This window comes from Ursus americanus, chromosome 16 (genome assembly GCF_024610735.1).
Source record: "Ursus americanus isolate L20-20 chromosome 16, mUrsAme1.1.p, whole genome shotgun sequence".
NCBI classification, from domain to species: Eukaryota; Metazoa; Chordata; class Mammalia; order Carnivora; family Ursidae; genus Ursus; species Ursus americanus.
The window spans coordinates 37568939-37577665 of NC_142142.1; positions in this window are offsets into that span (position 1 = coordinate 37568939).

An 8727-nucleotide genomic window follows, 5' to 3' on the forward strand; every position below is an offset into this window, starting at 1 on the left:
AGAAAATGTCTGGAATAATGAGCTAAAATTCACAATACTGAAATACATATGGAAATCCAATATCACAGTATTTAAAGAAAAAATATAATGAATGGGAGATATCTAAAATTCCTAAAGTATAAAGACACTGTAAGCACACACAAAAGAAAGAAAGTGATTTAGATAAATAAATAAGTATAAATATGAATGTATGTTTGAGTACTAATGGTAAAGAACAATTAAGTCATTGTATTTACTCATCTGTTTATTCAACAGATACTTACTGAATACCAACTATGAGCCAAGTAGTCTTTTAAATGCTGTGATGCAATGATGAATAAAACATTATCCCAACCTTTGTCGACCTCATTTCCTAGTGGGAAAGACAGAAAATGTTTAAGTAAATATGTAATAACTTGTTGGTCAGTGATAACTGCTATGAGGAAACATAAAATAACTTAAAGGAGATAGACTAAGCAGAGATGTGAATGTTGTGAAGGAGCAAGCTTTAAAGGTCTTAAAAAAGAGCACTCCAGACAGTTGAAATAGCAGGTGCAAAGGTCCTGGGGTAAACACCTGGATGGGTGTTGGAGAAACAGCACAGAAATCAAGCTAGATCTCTGTGAGTAAGATAGAGAGGTATCAGATGAAATCACAGAGACAGACAGAGGCCTGGTGAGGTAGGACCTTGTAAATGTGACACAAACTTTTTATTTATTTATTTATTTATTTATTCATTCATTCATTCATTTATTTATTTATTTTGTCTAAGTGGGTTGAGAAATCACTGGAAGTTTGTGAACTAAGAATGACATGGTCTGATTCACACTTTGAAAGTCACATTTTTGGTTGCTATGTGAAGAGTAGATTATAAGAAAGGAAGAGAGAAAGAAGGACGGCCTATTGGAAAACTATTGCAGTCCTCCTGGGTAGACATGCTAGTGGCTTTTCCTAGGTGCCATCTGTGAAGATAATGAGAAACACTGGATCTAAGATTCATGTTCAAGAAAAGTCTGATAGCATTTGCTCATGTGTGGTATGCTAGAGAAAGACTAATCAACAAATCATGGATGCCTCCAACTGTCCCTTCTGAACAACTGGAAGATGGGTGATATGCTGTGTGTGTGTGTGTGTGTGTGTGTGTGTGTGTGTGTGTGTGCGTGTTCATGTGCATGCATGATGCATCTGAGGTTTCTCTTGGACATCCAGATGTCGAGTCACTGAATATATGAGTCTAGAGCTTCGGGGGAAATTGGAGCTGGAGACACAAATTTGGCAGCCATCAGGATACAGATGAGATTTAAAGCCAGAGTCTGGAAAAAAAATAGGAAGAAATTATAGCTAGAGAAGAAAGAAGGTCTGAAACCCAACCTTCAGAGATGGGGAATAAGAGCATAATCAAGTAAAGGAGAGGGAGAATGAGCTGCCACTGAGGTCAGAAGGGAACGGAGAGGGACAGAAACCAAATAAGCAATGTGTTTCAAAGAAGCAATGATCAGCTGGGCTAAATGCTGCCAAAAGGTGTAACAAGATTAACATTGAGGCTGGACTGATATATGGGGGGGGGGTTAGTTTTTATGAGGAAGAGTACTGAAGTGCAGCTTTAATGAGTAGAGCAGTAAGGAAAAATCCGGGTGTATGATAAAGAAGTAATAGCTGAAGAGGAAGCGGAGGCAATAGAGTTACTTCAGTGAGTTTTGCCACGTCTTTATGAGTAATAAGTAGTCACTGGAGGAGGCAGTGAGGACCAGGGACAGATTTTTGAAGACGGGAAATACTGGCATGTCTGTGGTCTGATGAGGGACTCAGGAGAGAGCAGGGAAGTTAATGCAGGAGACAGTGGAAATAGTTGCAAGACCAAGACTTGAGCCTAAGGGGGGCAAATGAGGGACAGAGTTTACTGCTCAAGGAAAGATGCCTCCAAATAGAAAGAGGGATATCTTATTTGTTGGGGGAGGAGAAAAATTAGAATGTGTGTGTACAGAGGAAGGCTCCTCTCCTGGTCAGTCCTCCTTAGAAGAGAGGAACAGCTGATGCTTCATTTGGGTAAGGTAGGCGCAGGGTAGCGTGGATGAGGAGAGAGGAAGTGCAGCGATAAGAGACCTCAAAAGCCAAACAAGAGGATGCTTTACCACACCGGCTCCCACTTCACAGTGAGCCCCGCAGGGAGGAGGCAAAGCAGGTCAGTTAGCAGGTGCTGCTGTGCAACATGTGGGCTCTCTAGATGGTTTAGATGGAAGAGCTACGTCTTGGGATAGTCCATGGGGGAGAAAGGAGAGGGGGATTTATTTTCCCGGCTGCATTTCATCCCCTGCTCTCCATTAGTTAAAGTGTTCTGTGTGGTATAAAGCCTCCTGTACCTCTGGGTTGTATCATCTGAGCCCTTTGGCAGCTATTTGAGATATGGGATCCTATGCCATGCAGTGTGGTATTTAGTCCAAGTTTGGAAGTGTTACTAGTAGCTATGAATTACAGAAGAAGGAAGGAAGGAAGGAAGGAAGGAAGGAAGGAAGGAAGGAAGGAAGGAAGGAAGGAAGGAAAGAAAGAAAGAAAGAAAGAAAGAAAGAAAGAAAGAAAGAAAGAAAGAAAGAAAGAAAGAAAGAAAGAAAGAAAGAAAGAAAGAAAGAAAGAAAGAAAGAAAGAAAGAAAGAAAGAGAGAAAGAAAGAAAAAGTGCTGTGTGGCAGTGGCCAGGGAGCAGGGCTTGGTAGGAGGTAGGAGGGCAGTAGTAGAGGCAAGAAGGGTGCCTACCCATTACATTTATCTTCTTCCCTACAATATAGAACTTCTACTGTACGTGCATGTGTGCATGTGTGTGTTGGGAGAAAATGACACCTTCATACCTTCTTCAAAGCACAGGGAGCTGGAGCCTGAGTCTAAATGCTCACAGAGTCTCATTTAAGATTATAGCCAACTGGGAGCTCTTGCAACACTTAAGCAAAGAAGGTTAATGATATAAAGAACAGCGCCAACGCTGCAGAGCCTGGCCCCGAGCTGCAGTCGATGTCTATCATCTCTCTCCTCTGCCAGCAATTCTGCATTTCTTTCACTCTTGGAAAGCAGTTAGGTTGGTCTGGGTTACATGGCTGGTAGGGTGATCCAGACTCTGATCCCACGGATATCTAAACCAACTCTTTCCCTATGCTTTTTGGTTTGTGGTTGCTATAGTCACTCCTTAACAGTTACTATCAAGTCTGGAAGTTCTAAAAGACACCCTAGAGAAGCAACTCCTCATTTACCTTATCACGTAGCACCAATTCTACCAATTCTACCAATTCTCTTCATGACAAACGAGACCTATTAATCCCACCAGTTAGAGTAACGCCTTTCTTTGCCTGTTTATCCACTCACATGAGAAGCCCAAATTAACAAGGTGACAGTTGCAGCTTCTAGTTCAGTAGAGCATTTAATGTATCCCCTGGCAGCCTTCTCCACACCCTGGGAGCTGGGACTTCCACCTCAGCATAGCTCAAGGTTGACAAAACAGAGAGCTGAAACTCTGTGACTGAGCCGCTGGGTGTGACAGTGAGCCGGACCATTCCTAGTTCCAATCTTGTTTCCTATACCCACACGTTCTATCTTTTGGAAACGCAGAACCGTGTACTGGTAGTTGACTGAATACACACGCCAAGTCCTGGAGGCATAAGCCACACTTGCTGTACCTCAGCTGAGACTTCAAGGGGCAGCCGCTTCACTGTTATCTCGCGCTGGCTACTTCCAGGCAACGGTATAGATAAGAGCAGGGGACTTTGTGGTCATGGGACTACTGTCAAATCTCCTTTGCTGTTAAAAGTGTCCTTCGGTGCGAAGCACTGTGATATGGTAGCATGTCTCCGAGTGAGGTATTCTGTAAGCTTTGGATGGTTGTGATGGTAAAGGCTCATGTACATATTTATATTTATCCTCATAAAGGCAAACTTATGCTCCTTCATGATGGAAACAGTCCAATGGAACAGATTCTGCCAAATGGCTGGTAGGTACTCCAAGGAGTAATGTCACACATCCATTTCTGCTATCAGTGGCATTAGCCAGAAAGGACTTGGTGAAGACAAGCTTAGATTGCTGGATGCATTCAGAGCCTCGTCTCTGCCACATTGGCTATATATCAGGTGACTGAGGAGAGAGGTTGACTGACATCTGCGAAAGAAGCCACCCTCTTCTCCTGGTTATTGAGCACCTACTCCACAATGCATGCCCTCTACGGGGCACTGACACAAGACAAAAAGACCTCCATCCGTACTTTGCCCTACCCCCAGAGATCCATCCACATAATTCTTCCCCAGATCTCCTCATCTGCATTCTCCTGGTCTTAGTCCTTTCAAACCTCTGGGGAATCAGTCAAGCCATTTTGTCAGAAGTCAGTCTGTATCTTTTCTTCTTCCGCTATACAAGATGGATGATTAGCTCTATCCCAAAAGGATTTGCGTTTACTACTGTCCATCACCACTTCGAGACCATGAGGCAGTAGTTCATTTCCTTTTAGCGCTAACATTTTGTGCTGACACATCTGGGAATCAGGTCAAATTTCTTTCTTCTTCAGTCAATTGGTCAAAGGAAACTGCTTACTCAAAATGAGGTTTGAAGTAAAGGTTGAAGGAAAGGAGGAGAGCAAATGCAGACAACATCTGTTGACATAACATATCTGTACTTCCTGCATCTGTTTGAGATTATTCTCAAATGTGCCGCTTCCATTCCATGATGGATTTCTGATCAGACTGCCCAGCTTAATAGTTTAGTGGGTGTGTCAGATTGTGTTATTGTCAGGAAATCACTCTCTGACTCCACCTCCATACATCCCAATTCCATTGAAGTTTTACCTGGTTGTGTGACTATCTTTGAGCTCCAAGTGGGCAGAATAGACTTTCCTGCCCCTTGCATTTAGTTTTGTGACTTTCTTTGGCCAGTGAAATGCTAGCAGATGTAACTCAAGAAGATCTCGAAGTGTGCCTCTATGTCTGGGCTTACCCTCTTGTTCCTCTAACATTGCAGACTAGACTCACCCCTTTTCTACAATCAGATGTTCAGTATCTGCTATGCGCCAGTATCTCATCAGAAGCTGTTTTTCAAGTTGAAAATAGTTCTCTGAGAGAGAGGTGATGGCTTTGTACCAAAAATTCGGTTGTCTTCTCTATGCCTTCCATAGAAGTTCAGCAAAAAATTCATATTATCTTTACCCACTATGGGTCCCCTAGCACCTGAATTATATGGCCCAAGGGGAAGAGCAGCATGTATTACAGTCTGAAACTACTGAAACCCCTTTTATGACAGTCTATGGATGACTCAGTAAATAATCTGAATATTCCCAAATGAAGTATATTCTACTTCCAAAATCCAAAGAGAACAACCAAGTGCTATGCCTCTTGTTTGGTTGAAGGAGGTATGAAATGCAGCAATTCGTACTTTACAATGTTACAGCATATCCCAGACCACAGGAAAGCTAGGATATTCATTGATATGCCATGCTTCTGAGTTTCTTTAATTATTTCATTTCTTTTTCTATGACTGGTGCATGCATTTGTGTGTACACACATGCATACATGCATATATAAATGGACAAATAAAAACATATATACCATATATGAGGATGGATATATATATATGTATGTGTGTGTGTGCGTCTTACACACACGTCTTACTCGGGAATTTAGAGTGGTGCTGCTCAAAATATGATCCTCAAACTGCTGCAAGTTTATGAACTATCGGTCGACCCAAAAGATAACTCAGCCAATCCAGAAGGTAACTTAGTAAGTCCGGAAAGTGAGAGTGATTGGACAATTTTATATCTCATTCTGACAGACATTTCTACAATATCCAAGCTTTGGGTTCTGTATTTTACAAAACTACTGGTTTATGAATAATTATAAATTAAAATAAAGCAAAACAAAAAGACAACAAAAACTTTTTAAAATGACATTTGCCACAGATCATATGAGAAGCGTGTCCCTAGGGTCCTCCACGCGACTCCCTGCTCAGCAGCTTGATGTTTCACAGAATGTCAGGACAATGAAGGTCTCTGTGAGCTGACTTTTACAATATAAGTCATACTATTTAAAAGAAGCAGGGCAGTGAGGTGTACTGCTTTCCTTGCCGTGTAAAGGCTAACTGCTTTTGATCCTTTTCATTATCAAAAATTAAGACAGCAGACAGTAGCATTTTCCAAATTACTACCCACATACCAAGTGGCAGAAACTGTGTTAATCTTCTCAGTGAAGATGACACTTGAGACAGCTGGGATCTGACTACCCTCTCATTAAGTTCTCTTTTATTCTACAACCATCTGCCACAATCCATTTTTCAGGGTCGCACAGATAAAAGGTGTGATAGTGACTATCACCCTTTTAATCTTTATCTTGCATCTTTTTATGTCTTCAGTTGTGATATGAATATATCTATTTTCTCAAGGAATGCAATATTTCTTCTTGGCTATGGGGTGAGGAGGAATGACAGGGAAACCATTTCAGAAGTTTCCGCTGAATAGGACATACCGTAATACCCACAGATCAGGAAACCAAAGCAAAGGGTCTGCTAGATGCTAAAAATGTCTATTCTGATTATACATTTGGGATTCAAGAAAATAACCACAGGATGAATCTGCTGACTCAGTGAAACCACAGTTGAGATAATCTCAGGCCAAAATCTACTTATCAACTGACCTCCAGGATCCTTCAACCTAATTATAGGGTCCCTGTTGTTTTTCTCCATTCCAGATGTAAGTGTAAGTTCAGACTCAATGGCTAACAATTCTAGAAATATTTATTTCCCCACTGCATAGAAAGGACTTTTCTTAAAGTTGGGTTGTTTTTTTTTTTTGTTGTTGTTGTTGTTTTGTTTTGTTGTTTGTTTGTTTGTTTGTTTGGGAAAGAATGAACCAGAGAAATATTTACTAAAAGTACTTATAGCAGAGCAGCAGGGCTGTTCCTGATGGGGACATAGCCTTGTCTTTAATCAGTGAGTTCTGATTCTGAGAACCAGCTTAGGTCTGATAAGGAGGCAAGGGGCTATGATTCACTATTGTGGCAGTTAACATCAATCTGCTGCTTGCTATCTCTCTGGAGTAATACCCTGGTGTCTGTCTTTCCGTCTTACCCTTAAAAACACCATGCTCTGTAAGCTACCTCCCTATTGTGGGTTAAGGTGGGCTTACTGCCTACTGTAGCAATTACATTTACCTTGCTTCTGATGGTTATGTGCTTCCATGGGGCTTTTGTCATTTCCTGTTCCCATTATTGATGTTTGTAGGAAAAAGGCTTGTTCAAAGGTAGCAACACTCATAATCTACCATAGCCTTCAGAAGATAACTGTGACTTAGCTTCTCAGCAATGCCCATGGACCTATCACCAATGTATCCCTAGTGAGGTATCTGTCTTCTCGACTCTCCAGGGAAAAGTAGTCAGATAGTAAGATCTATGGCCACCCATAACAAATCCACTCCAACATCCCATCTCCCTGTGCCCTTATCTCTTCTTTAAAACTGACATATCTACATACTTTTGTGCAGGTCCTTATTGAGTCCAGGTTTCAAGAAGCTAATCCAGTCAATTGCTGTAGATTTTATTCCAGAAGTCTTTGCTAAAATATTGACTCCTGAATTGTGGGAGAATAGCCCCAGTTTCATGAATTTTCCATTATCTTTCTTGATAGCTTATTCCAACCTTGTTCTAATACCTCCAAGATCTACCACTCCCGTGTGTGCTCCTCAGGTTACTGCCATACACATTGCCAGATCCTGAAATCCCTTTGGTATGTAGACTACGTCTTCCTGGAGAAAAGTTTGTCCCCTCCTATTTCTTTAGTATTTGCTTTTATTATCAGTCTGGAGAACACAATGAGGAAGGATCTTGTGGAAAGTAAATACAAGATTAACACATGGTCTCCCAGTAAAGGGAGGATATGTTTTTGTCAGGAGAAAAGAGATCGTTTTCCTCTTAAGAATTTTCCTGTCAAGAATGTTCAGTAAAACTTGTGAGTTCAATATTTCTAGGTTTATGTGTAAAAATGATCTTATCTGACATCTCTAGAACCCATCTCTCACTGTCATGACACTGACGTTGACATTGATAGTGGAAGACTTCTGTGGCTGCATGTTTAGTCTTCTTCACACCTTTGTTATGAAACATTCAGATTTGGGGTCTCATTTTCAACTTAGTCTATTCTGAGACTTCAGAACATAAGAGTCTCCTTTAAAGCTATCAAAGAAGCCCTCTAGTTTTAGGACCTATGAGGTGGTCAGATACTGTCCTCAGCCTGTTATTTTTCCAAAGTCTCTAGTGGCATTACGATCACCTGCCTACTCCACAAGACTAGTAATGCTCGTGGTTCCCATTATATGTGACCTTGAAATGTGTCCTTCCAATGCCTTGAGTTGTAACCACATGTTATCCCAATCAACAGCAATAAAAGCTTAGATCAATCCCAGACTACTCCATACCAGAGTGTATCATCCCAGTAACTACCAGCAATAAAGTCTATATTGCCTCCAGACAAGTAGACTTTCCAACTCAGAAACAATCTGAAGGACATGCTTTGCAGATTTCATTTGCAGTATCAATTGCCTTTGTCTGGTATTCCTAGACAACAGATCCTGGATTAAGCATTAAAGTGTCGACTTTCTATTTAAGTATTGCAAACCCGGGTCAGTGAGGGTAAGGTAAAGGAAAGTGAAATGTGGAGAGATGCAAAGCAATGCAAATAATGCTTTACTGAGCTGGCTTCCATTTTGCAATGAGGCAGGAGAAAGAGACAGGTTGTTA